At 36.1% G+C, this 17,819-nt stretch overlaps 1 pseudogene; it reads left to right on the top strand.

The window, feature by feature from the left end:
* Nucleotides 1-10,584: 10,584 nt before the first annotated feature.
* On the top strand, nt 10,585-16,058 carry LOC127657984 (zinc finger protein 154-like; annotated as a pseudogene).
* Nucleotides 16,059-17,819: the final 1,761 nt, after the last annotated feature.

Here is a 17,819-nt window from a genome sequence, read left to right as displayed (position 1 = left end):
CGGCACTGACAGTTCTATCAACTTAATTTCGGCACCTTCCACTATGTATACAGAGAACACGCTGTTTTCAACCCGCCCACCTGTAGCTCCGCCCTCTGACTGACGAGCTGTCAAACACCAGTGACAGAATTGAATCAAAGCCATGTAACGTGGTACTGGTCTCAACAACCTTCTCATTGTTAGATTTCCTTAACTATGACTGAAATAATAATTAATTAATTTACATAATTGACATTAATATCAATTTGAATGCACTTTACACTCTTATGATATGCATATATTATATACTGTATATTTCTTTATACCGCTACCCTGTACACAGGATAAGCGGTTGACGATGGATGGATGGATGGATATTTCTTTATACTTAGGCCATATATATATACCAAAAATTATTATTATTATTAATGAATTATAAAAAAATGATAACATATTTGTTTATATAAATATAATCCACTACGAAAGTTGAAAGTGGACTTTTCAAAAGGACTTGTTTTTTTCCAATATGAAGGCTTATTTTGTGGTATATAGACTATGTTTTAGACAGCTGTTATTATGATGTTTCACCAAATCTAAAAGGATTAGGTGCAATCTGATTAGTGCTGGTAGACTAAAGCAGTAAAATTTTGATTTAGAGACTGTATGAAAACTTAAAATGACATAATACTTCTAACCAGTGTAATTAAGGGCTACAAAACATCACATTTGAAATAGAGGTATTAGGTGGGCTCATTGCCCATACCATGAGCCTTCCTCTCTTGTTAAAACATGTTATTGGTCACTTTTTTCATTTCAGACAGAGCAACATTTCTACTGCTCCACATCTTCCTCTTATTTTGGAAGCTCCAAACTTCTCTCTTTCTGTGTGTACTATACACAAAAAAATATATATATTTTTCCCCCTTTTTTTATCTTGTTCTTGTGTCTTCTGAATATGATACAATTTATAAATCAAAGCACACACGAGGGTCTAAAGACCATGTGTTCCCAGCAGAATACACACAATACATACATAGCAATAAAGAAATAGCAATACACCAGGGCTTTATGACATCACCTGTCCTATAGAGGGTCCACATAAATATAAAGAGAGAGAGAAACTTATAATGACTCCTACATTGATCTGTCCTCTTAAGTTTCCTTGTATGTATCCTTTTCAAATGCTCTCTCTTTTTTTGGCCCTGGTTTGTCAAATTTGATCTGATAATTTGCCTTAAAGAAAATAACTTCCATTTCCTCTTCTCTCCCCAACACCCACATTCACCCCTACTCTTGCCTCTTCCACCCACCCATCCTCTCACAGCTGCAAAAGAGTGTGAGAATGTTAAGCTGTAGTCTGCTGTGCACTGTACTGGTCTAATGACTGTAAGACCACTACTTAACTAATTCATTTTTAAATAGACAACATGATGGACATGATTTGTGTACATATTTGGGATCACTGTACATTTTTAACAGTTTTTTCTGTTCTAATCTTAATGTTATTAAAAAATTATCTTACACTGTAAAAAAAAAAAAAGTCCATAATTTTAAGGAAAAAGACTGTAAAAATGCTACAGTAAAAACATTTTTAATTGGTTAAGGGTAGTTACCTTGAAATATACGGTAAAAAGTTAGAATATATTTAAAAAGAAAATGCACGTACATTTACAGTAACTGTAAAAATAAAAAATGTTACATGTAAAATTACCTAAATTTATAAATTAATTAATTTATCGAGTGTTTAACAAGAAAGTACATTTACTTTTCACAGTTAGTTAAAAAATTATAGTTAAAATTACGGTAAAAAAAAAAAAAACATTCCCAGAATTCCCTGCGTGACCCATTACATTTCATTCGATTTTATGAGAACAGTTTGTCCTTATTTTTAATATCAGTTATGTACTTTGGGGTGTTCTGTGTTCTATTTGATGTAGTTTAGTTCATGTTTGTTGTATTATATTAATTTCACATGTGTTACCCTGATGGTGTTTAATGTTTGTGTGAGTGACACTGAGCACTGTCTGTTCATTTTCCTGGAAGGGTCTCTATTATTGAAATTTACCTCACCATGTGTTCTTCTGTAATTACTGCGGTGATTAACAATACATTATAAAGTGAGAAGTAGATTTTTACTGTTTCAAAAGGTTAATATATCAAGTTATCATTTAATAATATAAACTGTTATGCACCGTAAAATATGAAACGTTGTCACTGTATTTTTCTCGGTAAATCTCTGGTAACAGCTGCCGGTAATTTACCGTACATTTTACAGATTTTGTTTTTCAGTGTAAACAAAAGCACAATTCAGACTATAGATAGGCTGTCCTCTGAGACACTGTCCTCTAAGTGGCAGGTAGAATGAGCAGCTTCTGTTTTTCATTGAAAATTGCTCCATCTAGTGTTAAAGAAATATTATGTACTTATAAAAAAGTTTTCTTAGGTTGATTACAATGCAAAGTGTTCTGTGTTTGTTTTATCAGCAGTCCAATTTACACTAAATAAAACATTTAACAAGAATTTTGGATGAAAAAAGATCCAGAATCCCACAGCGTTGCTACAATGAAGACTCTTACCCACAAAAGCTGCAACCCCACTTCTTTTGGTTATTACATTAATGTTCCAGCCACATTGAGTCAGCTCAAACAAGCTTGTAAAATTAATTTATTATGTTAATGAAGTAAAATAAAGGTGCTGAACAATAAAGGAATAGTTACCCAAAAATGAAAATCCTCTCATCATTTACTCACCCTCATGCCATCTGAGATGGGTATGACTTTTTTCTTCTGCACAACACAAATGAAGATTTTTTTTAGAAGAATATCTCAGCTCTGTTGGCCCATACAATGCAAGGGAATTGCGATCAGAACTTTGAAGCTCCAAAAAGCACACAGGGGCAGCATAAAAGTAACCCATAAGATTTCAGTGGTGTAATCAATGTTTTCTGAAGCGATGTGGGTGAGAAACAGATCAATATTTAAGTACTTTTTTGCTATTACTCTTTACCCTTGACCAGCAATTTGCTAAAAAAACAGCAGGAAGAATGTGGAAGTGAAAGTGGAAATTTATAGTAAATAATGACTTAAATATGATCTGTTTCTCAACCACACCTATTATTTCACTTCAGAAGAAATGGATTTGACCATTGGAGTTGTATTGATTACTTTTAAGCTGCCTTTATGTGCTTTTTGGTACTTCAAAGTTCTGGCCACCAATCATTTGCATTGTGTGGACCTGCAGACCTGAAAGATTCTTCTTAAAATTTGTATTTGTGTTCTGCAGAATAAATAAAGTCATAGATATCTGTGATGGCATGTAAATAAAGTAAATTATGAGAGAATTTTCATTTTTGGGTGAACTATTCCTTTATTACTCAAAATGTCAAAATGAGAATGGAAAATTATGAAGTTTTACAAATATATGATATTTTTTATTTTTTTTTGGTGAAGAAAAAAAGAACTTTACTAATATTATAAGTGAACTTCAAGGAACATAAAAAAGGCACGTCATGGCCTTTTAAAGATTTTCACACATCTACATCTGTCTAGAGACAGGAACTGATGGTGAAATTGTTCTGCTGTATCTTGCATGATATTACTGGGTTACAAGTCAATAATTATTTATAAAATAGACCTTAAATATTATCTGTAAATCGCAACATGTTTGGGTTGGTTCAAGTTATGACTGTGAAGAATCCTCTAACACACTGACTGTAGCTAAAATTCGGGACTGTGCGCATCCTCCTGTGCAGTTACCTGGTCTAGGATAAACAGCTGGATGCAGATTTATACTGTAAACACTTCAAGTTTTTTTATTAATATTAGTCTGATTATTTTCACTGTTGTCAGCTTTCAATTAATAATTACAATAAGTCATACCGTTGCTCCCGAGAGTATTTCAGTTATGTTCTGTGTGGAACATGTTATGCGTGAACTCAATACATTTTTACAGTGCTTGTTCAACCCACATAAACATCTGATTCCAGTTTATGGTCTTGACTTTATCTCCACTTCACTATCTTCAATTTCTGTTGTTGTCTTCATTCTTCTTTCTATAGATTTACACCCAGATTTGCTGAAATCCCTTAAAATCATATTTCAAGACTCATATGAATATAAATGACAGTAAAGAGTCACAGAGCCACCAGAAATGACATTGACAGACTTCACTTTTTTCATTTAACATGCATTGTAATAAAAATGTGTCAGGTAGAACATATTAACTGGTTTTATTCGTCAAATTTGTTTTTAAATTTGACTAAATCAAACTGACAAATTAGGTTAAACCAATTAAAGTATTTTTTTTGTGTTAGATCAAATTATAATAAAGGTTACAATTGCAGGTTACCACTTTTTTCAGTGTGGGAGTTTAAAGGGAAATTCCGCATTTATTTTATTATTTTCAAACACTAACCATAAAGAAAATGCAGATAAACACGAGCAATATCTTGCTGTTTTTCCATTTACATACTGCTGACAGTTGTTAGTATATATACTGTGTATGTATATATATATATATATATATATATATATATATATATATATATATATATATATATATATATATAGAGCCTCGAGTCTGCTGTTGAAATAAGTTAGTGGACACTCGTTGACAATGTACAAAATACAAAAAAACATCACTTATCTATGATATACACTACATTAATCTATTTCCAAAAATTAAAAGGGAGACACGATAACAGAAATAAAAAGATTAAAAAGTTATTTTTAATACACTGATCACCATTTTAAATCGTAATGTATGAAACAATTACATTAAAATAAATGTATGTGTAGGGTTTAAATTTCCCTTAATGCCGACAGAGTGTTATTGTTGTACATAAAACATGTTCAAAACAATGCAAGGAATGCAAAAAAATGCTAAATAAAAGGATCACTTGACAAGTCATGTCCTGCACAATAATGGAGGTAGAGCAGGCATGGGAAAAGTTGTTTGGTACAGGCAGTGTTTAAATTGGCTTCGGTTGGGAGGGGGAGCCCTGATTTATGGTGAATGGTCATCATTCTAAATCCCGCCGTAAAATGACTTAATGTGTTTTTACACCAAAGGGGCTCTTTTTCCAGTATTAATGTGTAAGTTAGGGTTGAGTAGTTATTCAAACAAAGACAAATACTTTACAATTCTCTTATTTTATTATTATTTTTTATCTTGAATGTTAACAGGCAGGCAATGGATTTCACCCTCGGAAAATGTATGAAATGAACATGTTTGAAAATATTGCAAGCCAGAGACGAATATGTAAATGTATTTTTTATTTGTGCAATTTAGAAACGTTGAAGTCCCTTCAGCACCTGAATGTTAATGTAACTCATGCAGTAATTATTTATCATATTCATGCAGCCTGTGTTATTCTGTTGAGTGTTGAAAAACCATCGAGGAGAAACGCATCATGACAAGTTTTAGAAAGAAAATAAAGAGTAAACTCGTCCACTTTGCGACAAACATTAGTCGTTCTATAAATTTTTTTATTATTATTCAAACTGAATAATAAATGAACAGGGAAGTAGAGTTGGCAAAATAAATGTATAATCTCTGCCTTTATTGAGTTTTTAATGCCTGACAGAAAAGTATCTATCTTTGTAGAGCAATATAATACTTTAGGCAATTGCAGAATAGTCCCATTAGTCACAGGTACACTTCAGAAAATTGAGTAGCTACACAACTATTTCTGGGCTTAAAAGTTACAAAAACCAAATAAATGCAGAACATTGTATCTCAAAAGCAATACAATGTGGAACCCCATGCACTACTTAAAACCCGATGTGGCCCCTTAACCAAAATAGTAAAAAATATGAACTATTACACAATATTAAAATATTACACACCATCACCTTTACAAATTTGTTTCAGGATTTTACAAGAGTAAATGTAACTGTTATATTTTGACAAAATGTTTCAGTTTCATATGAAATAATCTAAAGATAGAATGTAGACATCAACAGTGGCAGTTTAAATTTCAAGACGTGTTTAAGCCAGAGGGGTTATCAGGATATCATGTTTGGGGGGGCATTTGGCTTGTTTGGGGGCAACATAAACAATTGAAAAAATCGGTGCAAAATTAAGCTATACTACACACAATCTGTTTTAGTGCATATCTTTTTCTAAGCCAGGAACCCAGAGATAGGCACAGGGCCCCTATTAGACTATAGGGCTTAAACTGGATTTTTGTTGTGTCAGACCTCACTCATCTGCTAGCGATGGAAAAATATGCACAGAACAATCCACTTTTAAATTGTAATTTATCATCAGATGCAGAGGCGTTTCCAGCATTGAAGGACATCCGGGGCTTAGCCCAGACAATTGCTACATATGTCAAATTGTGGACCAATACCATTGAAGAAAATGTATTGGGAAGAGCAGATCAGTGGGATTGCCCTAAGATCTATCATGTACATTAACATAAAGTCATCACAAAAGAGTTATATTATAGTGAGTAAAGTGAGGTAAAATAATATTGAATATAAATAATTTATATTTTTTGACATAAATAGTCAAAATGATGTTTAAGATCCTAAGTTAAAGCAATACATGAATAACTTCAGTCTAAGTTCATTGACACACTATGGCATCGAACTGTATATAATTCTCATCATCTCTATGAGAATAATTAATCTGTCAAAATCCTTTCATTAGGATCATTGGGATAAACAATGTTTCACGTTTAACTTTCTCTAAAGTAAAGTGACTGATTAATTGTTACCAGTTTCCATGCCTGATTCTGGCACAGCTGCTGCTGCTGGCTCCTCAGTCTGTAGCTCATCTTTGCTACACTCTACAAAACCATTTAATCAAATCAAAGTGTATATTTCCTACAAACTAATATCACAAAACAAGTCACACATACATTTTATGTTAATGCTTATTGGTTATCCTTAGAGAAAACAACATCTGATAAACAAGAAAAGTACGCTCCGAACGGGGCTCGAACCGCGTGAGAGGCGACTACGTTAACTCGGAGCTACCAAGCTGCGTCAATCTAAACAAGGAGGTTAGAGGCTACAACTCTTGAGGTTTAGCCTACTGTGGGTGAAAGCCAGCTAGATGATGATCTTAAGACTTTAAGGACAAAAACAAATGTGAATTCTTACCCACTGACTTCTTTCGGAAAAATCCCCAAAGACTCATTTGCTTAATTTTTGCTGTCTTTCCTACTAATTGCCGTTAACTCGCCACTAAGTAACGTTAGTTGATGTCAACGACTGTGCAAGCTCCTGCTCTACCTGCTGCATATTCAACAGAGAGGAAGAAACGGAGTCGCCCATAGGCTACCGACAGCAAAGGAACTTATTCTATAGGCTAGATTATGCCTATGTCTATTTTTACAGGCTGTATGCAGTATGTGCAAAGCCAAAACACAATGAAATAAGGCAACTTATGATTTCGGGGGTTTACATAGGCTTTTGTCCGGTTTCATATTTGTCAGTCAACTATTCAAAATACATTCGGGGCTACACTCAAAACATTCAGGGCTGAAGCTCTCAAATTCTCAGGGGAGGCAGAGCTTATCCTAGGGAGGCACTGCCTCCCCAGCCTCCCCTAGACACGCCCCTGGTTTACGCTAGTATGTATTTTTCATAAATACATTAATTTATTATTATTACTATTATTTAAGACTAACACTGACCTAACCATGGTAATGAGGAGCCTTTCCTTCTGTGTATAAAAATGTAATATTAGGTAACAAATGTCATAATAATGGGCCCATATAAGTACAGTTTCTGTAGATTTTGACATCAACAACAAAAATAATGTCAATTGATGCATGTTCATGTACTGAAAAACCATGAACAAAACTATGCAACATAAAAGGAAATGCAACTCAGGACACATTAGATACAGGTTATGTTTAATCTATGGCAGGTCGACACTTGATGTCCAATATAAAATCTGTCCTGAAGTAAAAACCAGTTGAGAAACACTGAGATAAAGTTACAGACAGGAGCAGGATATATTCGATCGCTCTAGCCGTTAGCGGGTTTCCATGGTAACGTCGCTGTTATGCTTAGAATTGTGACAGTTTTCCCTTGATGGCTGTGGGCGGGGTGCTGAATCAGCGATTAATGCATTTATGACGTCTGATAATTCCATGTAACCTGGGTGTCTCTGTGTATATTATTCAGTCTCATACGCCATGTATTTGTCAGGAGTCAGGAGATTAAAAATAATTCAAGTGGAATAACAATATTTGGTGCTGAAGGAGACGGAGCTGAGCTCCGGCAGAGTGTGTTGTGGACCCGAGGAGGCGGAGCTGCGCTCCGGCCCAATTTAACCTCTGGGTACAGGGGCTACATCATGCTTAAAAGGAACAATTCACCCAAAAATAACAATTCTCTCATCATTTACTCACCCTCATGCCATCCTCGATATGTATGACTTTCTTTCTTCTGCAGAACACAAATTAAGATTTTCAGAAGAATATTTCAGCTCTTTTGGTCCATACAGTGTAAGTGAATCAGTGCTCAAATATGTGAAGCTCCACAAATCACATAAATCAGCATAAAAGTAATCTAATCCATGTGACTCCAGTGGTTTAATCCATGTCTTCAGAAATAATATGATAGATGTGGTGAGAAACAGATCAGCATTAAATTCCTTTTTTACTATTAATTCTCCTCCCTGCTCAGTCAATTTCCACTTTCACTTTCTTCTTGTGTTTTTGGTGATTCACATTCTTAATGCATATCGCCACCTACAGAGAGAAGAATTTCTAAAAAAAAAATGCCTTAAATGTTGATCTGTTTCTAACCCACACCTTTCATATCAATTCTGTATTGTATTTCTGATGGGTTAAACTTGGCACTTTATTATTGTTTTTTTAGATTATAAAAACATGTTCAGCACAAAATATTTCAATTACTATAAACTTCAGCTTCTCTAACTTTAACAAATAACATCATATATTAATTTTTCTTTCAAAAGATATTCCAAAGGTGTCCATACTCCAAAGGGTCCAGTAAATACAACCATTTAGGTTCAGGTATGTCATTTTCATGGTTTGTGCTCAAAATGGGGGTGCGTATCAACAGGTTAAAATGTACTCAAGTAAAAGTAAAAGTAAAAAAGTAGTTAATTACAGTAATGTGTGTATTTGTAATTCATTAATTTACCCCCCTGGCATTTTGTAGGCTTTTTAATGACAACATTAGCGGAGAGGAGACAGGGGAGAAGAGTGGGAATGGGATCGGGACAGGACCCCACCAGCTAGGACTGGAACTCAGGTCACCCGCTATGCATCAGCACCACATGTCATCACATGTCTAGTCTAAAGCTCTGACACTGCTGACAGTTGTAAAGCTCATAATCTTCTTTTGTGGCTGTCTCGATGGAGTGCAGTCAGACCCCAGACTCAATCTCTCATGTGATATGCTTTATTTTCTCTCCATTAAACAGTTCAAGTGTCTCTGAAGTTCTACCTGTATTACAGATCCATAGAGTTGAGGTGCAGCCTAAAAGAGAGTTCTTACAAAGCAGAATGACATTTTCACCATTACCGTAGAACACATGAGTCACTTTCATTCCAGTAATACCTGATACACCGAATAATTAAATGTTCATTTTATACTGTATATTAATATAAAAATGTACCTTTTAAAAATAAATACATTCTTAGTATTAAAAATAGATAGAGATAGTTTCTCTACACTTCAGAGGAAACATCCTGTACAGTTCAAATCACTTCATAACAATAACACTTGCTTGCTTGAAATAATTTGGCAAGATTTTGAGTGTGAACACTATGTCAAATATTTGTGATGTCAGGAATATCACAGCAGTATTACCTTGAAAATCCTTAAGCACAACTGTATGACCCTCTTAGTTTGCAGTGAAATATTAGTTAAATAATCGGTACTTTTGTATTACATTTACAAATATGGTAGATGATGTTCTACATTAAAGTTATAGCCTACATTTTATTAGTATGTGTTCCCTGGGGTTTAAATCCATGACCATGGCATTGCATGTGTAATGCTCTACCAGTTATAGGAACACACATTTTCTGGTCATTTCTTTGGTGTTGTATAGACATTCACAAAGACTACTGCGACATTATTTCAAAGTCTTCATCTTTGTGTGTGCCAGACAATAATTGTGGTATCACTGATTTCAGATGAACCTGTCCCTAACCCAAAGTGAATCTGAGTTTATGCCATAAAAAGGAAAAGAGCATGAAAGCAATAGTATGAATGGCTGTTAAAATTTCTCAGTATCATTCATGTTTATTTTTTTATTTATGTATTTATTAGTACCTAATACCTACTTATTTTGAGCTCAGTCAAAACACAGGCAATGCATTTTGAATTAAGTGTCATGGGTCAGCATACACAGACCCGTGCCTTTGTGTGGAATCAAATAAAGATTGGAAAGAGCGCATCATAAAGTTTAAAATATGACACATTTGAGCTTGAGCTTCTTACACTCTTTGATACCATGTTAATGTATTATGGTTTTATATTTGTAACAAAAACTGTAGTATTTTGTTTGAAAATATGTTTGCCATGGTACATTTTGTTAGGTACAGAGTAGGAAAGGAAGAGAAATAGTCACATGATTCATATCCCGGAAATACTGTCGCCCAATGGATAAAATGGCGATATGAGGACCTACAGTGTAACAGAAACTGCGGCAGTACAGTAAAGAGAACTGCGTTTCCCTGCAGACGACAATGCTTAACCCGCCATTGGCGGTTCACCTCGGGACTTAAAATGACAACACAACATTACTCATTAATGTGTAGTATTACAGTTGCACGCAAGAGAATGTAAAGGCACGCCACAAATGGACAAAGACAGACTCGCAGTGAGTACATGTAAAAATAATCATGACTAAGGAGCCTTAACGGGACGTGTAAGAGGCCGTTCCGACCGCACGCGTTCATTGCGCTAAAAAAGAAGTGTCTCGAGACGCGCTTTGTTTCTTTCTTTCTTTCTTACAGACAGACCCGTTCATCTAACGTCAGAGTGAACCTATTCCTAACGTTCTTGGAACGTTCTCTTTTGGATATATATATATATATGTATAGGCGGCCAAAAGTTTGGAATAATGTACAGATTTTGCTCTTTCAGAAGGAAATTGGTACTTTAATTCACCAAAGTGGCATTTAACTGATTAAAAAGTAGTCAGGACATTACTGATGTAAAAACAGCACCATCACTATTTGAAAAAAGTCCTTTTTGATCAAATCTAGACAGGCCCCATTTATCATTATCATTGTGTAATCATGCTAAATTGCTAATTTGGTACTAGAAAATCACTTGCCATTGTATCAAACACAGTTGAAATCTATTTGGTTCCTTAAATAAAGCTTAACATTGTCTTTGTGTTTGTTTTTGAGTTGCCACCATATGCAATAGACTGGCATGTCTTGAGGTCAATATTAGATAAAAATAGCAATAAATAAACAGCTTTTTCTAGAAACAATCATTATTTTGAGGAATGAAGGCTATACAATGCTTGAAATGGCCAAAAAATAAATATAAAAATGAAGATTTCATACAAAAGTTTACAACACAGTCTTGCAAGACAAAGGACAACTGGCTCTAACAAGGACAGAAATAGATGTGGAAGGTCAGATGTACAAATAAACAAGAGGATAGTACATCAGAGTCTCTAGTTTAATAAATATACACCTCAGATGTCCTCAGCTGACAGCTTCATTGAATTGTACCCGCTCAACACCAGTTTCATGTACAACAGTAAAGAGAAGACTCAGGGTGAATGCCTTATGGGAAGCATTGCAAAGAAAAAGCCACTTTTGAAACAGAAAAACGAAAAGAAAAGTTTAGAGTTGGCAAAGAAACACAAGCATTGGACAACAGATCATTAGAAATTGGATAATTTTTTCAAATTATAATAGTAATGTTTCACGTTATTAATGTCATGACTATAGATTGTGATCAGTTGAATGGCACTTTGTTGAATAAAAGTACCAATTTCTTTCCATAAGAGAAAAATCTGTACATTATTCCAAACTTTTGGCTGCCAGTGTGTGTATGCATATATATATATATATAATTCTCCATAATCTAACGTACCCAGAACATTGCAGCCAGTGAGGTGTTTTGGGACAGCCAAAAATAAATTTATATTGAACATTCTCGAATGGTATTTTTAGGTCTTTCTTTGATAAAAACAAAACATTGGAATATTTATTTTTAGCATTTCACAACATGGCAAAATACTAATTGGAAAGAAACGCTGACACCAGTCATTTTTTTTTGGCTTATGTGTATTTAATTTCACAGCGCTACCAATGGACAAGGTTTTGTTATTTAGTAAGATGTATCGCTTGATGTTTTGAGCGTAGAAACGCTTATTGCATCCTGTTATGCGTTCCCAAAGGTGTCTGTTTCATATGATGCACTTTATTTTAAGGCCCCCACCCCATATCCCAGTGTCTTTTTTATTATTATTTTAAACAGGCCGGAGCATGCTCTTGGCTGGAGATGCATACTTTCATTGGTGACCTTATGGCAGCTAGTGCATCAGTTTCTGGTCATCCATTGAGAGAGCAGCGTACTGAAGAAACACTGAGCTCTATCTGGCACACGGCTAGGCCTGAGACCCTAAAACCCAAAGCCTCTCATCCTCCCCATTCAAACCCATCCAGACAGAGCCAGGAGAAAATTACTTTAGATCTTGGTCTACATTCTGAGGAAAGGGAAAGAGAGTCAAAGGACCATGGAAGCCATGGTGAGTAAAAATGACACTAGGCACAACAGAGTTTTTAAAATACATTTTCCCTCATACTTGGACATAAATGATAGACACTTAAGACCAAAATACAAATTCTGTCATCTTTTACTCACCCTCATATCATTCCAAACCTGTATGCCATTCATCCTTCCATGGCAAGACATCGAGAAAATGTTTGCCTCAGTCACCATTCACTTTCATTGCATCTTTTATCCTAACTGTAAAAGTGAATGGTGACTGAGGCTGTCAGTCCCTAAAATTCTGCCTGACATAAATTTTGTGTTCCACGGAAGAAAGTCATATGGGTTTAGAACAACGTGAATTTGAGTAAAGTGTGATTGAATTTTACATTTTTGGTGAAGTACCCTTTAAAATGAAGTTTAGTTAAAGGTGCACTCAGTATTTTTTTTAAGTGTTACTCCGGAAGAAAGAATTTTTTTTTAAAATTTTGAAACATTTGTATAAAATCATGAGAACTTGAGATGAAGACTCAAGCCGTTTCAGTAACCTTATAAAAGCTGTTGGGTCCCCTCATTGGGGTGGCCATGTTAGGATCACATGACCAGCCGAATACTACTTAAATTAATCTCAGTAACAGTCCTGCTATTGGACACTTTCACTCATGGTTGAATTTAATCATGACTGACTGTGAATAGTGAATTTACACAATGGCATTGGTAACTGAAAACTTGAACATTTGAATGATGCTGCATCCACGCTACTAGGAGTCAGTGTAAGACGACATGAACATAAAAGTCACTGAGTCCACCTTTAAGTTTATTTATTTTGCAATCACCAGTTCATTGATTTATGTTGACTTAGTGTATTTTGCTCTCCCTCCTTTTAGTTCAGCATCGTACCTGCACATGTTCTGGCTGCCCGCTTTCCTCGTCTCCCTCTCCTTCCTCACTCCAGACCCTGAAACCCAGAGGCAGCCCTGTCTCACGAATCCAACCACCCTCACCTCCCCTGTCCACCCCACCACAGCATGTCAAAGAGCCCAGCTCTGCCCCTGTCGGCCGGGGCTTGTGTCTGTGTTTGGGTCTCTCTTTGGAGGAGGAGAGCAGTGAGCCTACAAGCACATCTAACCCTGTTCACCCCCAGCAGGAGGACAAAGGCACCAGTACCCACAGCCCAATCCCGCACACAAACCCAGACTCCCCACCTGTTCAAGGCTTTCCTTGTCTATGCTGTCACCGCAGGCTTCAAACCTGCAAGCAACTTCTGTGCCACCAAAAGGACCCGGAGTCACACGTCGCCCAATCCCACCACCATTACTATCACCACCACCATCACTGCCCTCTCACCTCGTGCATGCCATGTGCCCAGTTGCACCATGCCACCACGAACCAGAAACTCCCCTCCTTCCCATGCCTGTCCTGTCAGCGCTCCTTTCCCACCTGCACCCAGCTCTTGCACCATCAGCAAGGCCACGCACAGCAGGAGGGCCTGCAGCAGCTCTCGTGCATGCACTGCAATGCCTCTTTCCCCCGGCCTTCACAACTACTGCAGCATCAGCGTACCCAGCATGCATCCATGGCGGGCGGCTTTCTTTGTGCTGAGTGTGGCCGTGCATTCAACTCTCACAGTAATTTGCGCATCCACCTCAACGTGCACACTGGTGCACGGCCATATAGCTGCAAAGAGTGTGGCAAGAGCTTCAGTCAATCAGGGGCACTTAAGATTCATCGCCGAATACACACCGGAGAGAGGCCGTTTACCTGTTCTTATTGCGGGAGAGGTTTCCCTCACCTAGCGGGGGTGAGAGCCCATCAGCGCACACACACAGGGGAGAAACCTTACAGCTGCACCCAGTGTGGGAAGTGCTTTACTCAATCTGGGGCCCTAAAGATCCACACTCGCATCCACACTGGTGAGAGGCCTTTTGTCTGCAGCCTCTGTGGGAAGAGCTTCTCCAACCGATCCGGCATCCGCTTTCATCACCGCACTGTTCATGGGATTGTGACTGAGCCCAACTCTGTGGGAAGGCCAAGTCTGGCTGCAAATGCATCATCCTCTGGTTCAAACTTTCAGAGAGTACAAAGCTCTGATAATTGCAGCAGTCTCAACCAGATCTATTTCCGGCAAATGGAAGAGAGGAATCCGTCCAGCAAAGCGACAGTTAAGTGGCAATGGGGACAAAAGAGCCCTTCCATATGCCTGCGAAGACTGCGGTCAGCACTTTCAAGATGCTCCGTCTAGAAACAGACACCAGACATTGCAACACTACTCTACAGAAGAGAGAGAGAGTGAAGACAGGGATACAGATAAAACCAAGGAGTAGACAGAAGACAGTAAGCAGAATTGGCAGATATAGACTAAAACATTGCTGGCTAAGTTACTTTCAAAAGAGAAGGAAGAGAAAAAAAGGCAACTTGATTGTTTGAGCTTGTTTGACAACATGGAACATTCATACTGACTATTTATGTTTAGATCATTTAAGTTTCTTTTGCCCGTGAATTGTGCCTAAAAAAACAGTGTGTTGTGAAATTGCACCTTGAACTTTAAATCCATAACCTAAATCAGTATAAAGGTGTTTGTTTGTATTAATTAATAATTGCAAAGCTTTTGTGCTGTTTTGTGCTTTTTTTATTTAGAATATGGCAAAGTATTCCAAGATTTAGTCGTTTTAATGAGTGTTCTCTTTTTGTATTGTTAAAATTATTTTGTGTATTATATGCAGGAATTTTGTATCCATTTTGCGAGAGTTGCAAATTCCTTTAAAATCTTTGTGTTCATACAACCTTCTAGAACATATTTGATGATGAACAGGATTATTATAAAAAGGTTCTCATTGGATCGTTTATTATGTTTAATATACTAAGTTACAGTATTTTTGGAAAGATGGAGGAGGTAAAAGTGCCTTTCTTGATAGGAATCTTGCAAAGTAAATGCAAACTAGGACAAAACGTACGATTTTGGCTTCAAAAATCAAAGATCAAAATTTGGTCATCAAACCATTTAATGGTTACATTATTGCACATTTGTGATATATGAAATATTTTATCACACCAATACTTAATTAGTTGTAGAATTAATTGAATGAAAGTTTGCTTCATATAAAATCACTTATGATTCTTATAGATATTACAGTTTAATTTTCTGTTAATGCATGATTTTCTGTAAAGCTGCTTTGAAACAATGTGTGTTGTGAAAAGAACTAGACAAATAAAAATGACTTGGTTAGGCAAAATGGAGTGTAGTGGCTGCTGTTTTATTTTTTTGTTAGTTTTTTTTAAATCTGTATGATAACTCCAAATTAAAAGTGGAAAATATTGTCCGCTATTAATGTGTGTATATTGTGTATCACCATTATTACACTGTTGGTACATGAATGAACCTTATAGACTAATAAACCTGTACTGTGGATATAAATGGCCAATTGTAAAGGAAATTAGTGTAACCACACAACCCAGAGCATCAGACTCTTCTTTTTGCACTGTCAGTTCAGCTCATCTTTAAGTTAATTGTGTACAGTACATTTATCAACAAAAGCAAACTTGTGTGATATTACAGTGAAGTAACAAATTTGAACAACTTTTAATTGTGTTGTTTTCACCAATTACCAACCTTACCAATTTCACCATTTTGTGTTACAGTAATTATCAGTGTGACCACATTCTTTCTCTGTCCATTAAAAAAAAGCAGAGGACTGTGCATTCAGATGTCCTTTACTAATAATGTTTTGAATATGCAGTTATAAAATATTAATAAAAATAAAACCTGGTAAAACTAAGCTGGTGTGAGTGGTGGTGGCGTAGTGGGCTAAAGCACATAACTGTTAATGGTTGCTGGTTCGATCCCCACGGCCACCACCATTGTGTCCTTGAGTAAGGCACTTAACTCCAGGTTGCTCCGGAGGAATTGTACCTGTAATATGTGCACTGTAAGTTGCTTTGGATAAAGGCATCTGCCAAAATGCATAAATGTAAAACTCTGGCGTCTTAAATGCTTGCGTTGCTGATTAATTGCGACCCACAGAGTTGAATATGAAAAGCACTTTGTTTCACCTTACACAGGCATTTGTGCACCCTTATTGAATACTCATAACAGAATAAAGAAATACAAAAACATTTGAATTATAATAGCCTTGAGCCATCTTTACACTGCAAAGTAGGAACAGAAGCTGCATCTGAAGTCGCATTCGGGTGTATTATTTACACAGACTGTTTAATGCTGCTCAGAGGTGGCATAAATGCATTTACATATCAATTAAATTGCATAAATAATGGTACGAGTTTAATGTTTTAAATATAAAATTATAAATATAGAAATATGAGATTAATTATTAGTTTTGATATGAAACTAAGTTATTAAAAATATGATCTACTATGACAACAACAAAGTTTATGGCTGCTCTGCATTTCAGTTACACAGAACCAAAGCAGCATCAGATCTTTCTTTGATACTAAGGGCTGAGGTGGGTCAGAGCAGAAAAAAATGAACCTGGCTTTTACGCGGCATTGCATCTGTACAATTTTCAGCAGGCACAAAGCAGCCATTAATTGTCTATATGTGTAAAGACGCCTAAAGACATGTCATTCACCAGATTCTAAAAATCCAATTTTCAGATGGAATATTTGCAACATATATGAAGACTTAAAAAAACAAATAAGCAAAATGTCATTCACATGTAAATTGGATTATTGTTACTTATAATCCAGACACTTATTTTCCCTCAAAAGTGCAAGAGTTTGCAATGTGGCCCTACAGTCATTTAAAGATTTACTGACCTTTCAACTCCATTTATGATACCTTTCAGAACAACTTGGTGAACCAGGCCTTCGTGATACCATGGGGGTTTTCTCTCCCTCTCTCAATATGAGATGAGAAGAACACATTGCTACTTTTGGTGATGGGAATAGAAGTTTTACCTGCTAGCTATGGCTTACCTGCTAGCTATGGCTTTCTCAAAAAAAAAGAAGAAAAAAAGCATATTACAGGTCAATTTTATTACATTGCTATTATAGTGCACTTTCTCGAAAAGACACCAATGCTGAGTCACCTGCATAGAGGCTGTCTGAAACTACTACTGTACAACTATTACTGTAAGGTCAATGAACTCTAGACTGGGGAATTTCCATTAACATGCAACATGTACAGTATGTGCAATTACTATAGGACTA

The sequence above is a fragment of the Xyrauchen texanus genome, chromosome 17 (genome assembly GCF_025860055.1).
Source record: "Xyrauchen texanus isolate HMW12.3.18 chromosome 17, RBS_HiC_50CHRs, whole genome shotgun sequence".
In the NCBI taxonomy this organism is placed as follows: Eukaryota; Metazoa; Chordata; class Actinopteri; order Cypriniformes; family Catostomidae; genus Xyrauchen; species Xyrauchen texanus.
Note: the sequence above shows the minus strand (reverse complement) of the source record. Positions and strands in the feature narration are given on the sequence as shown.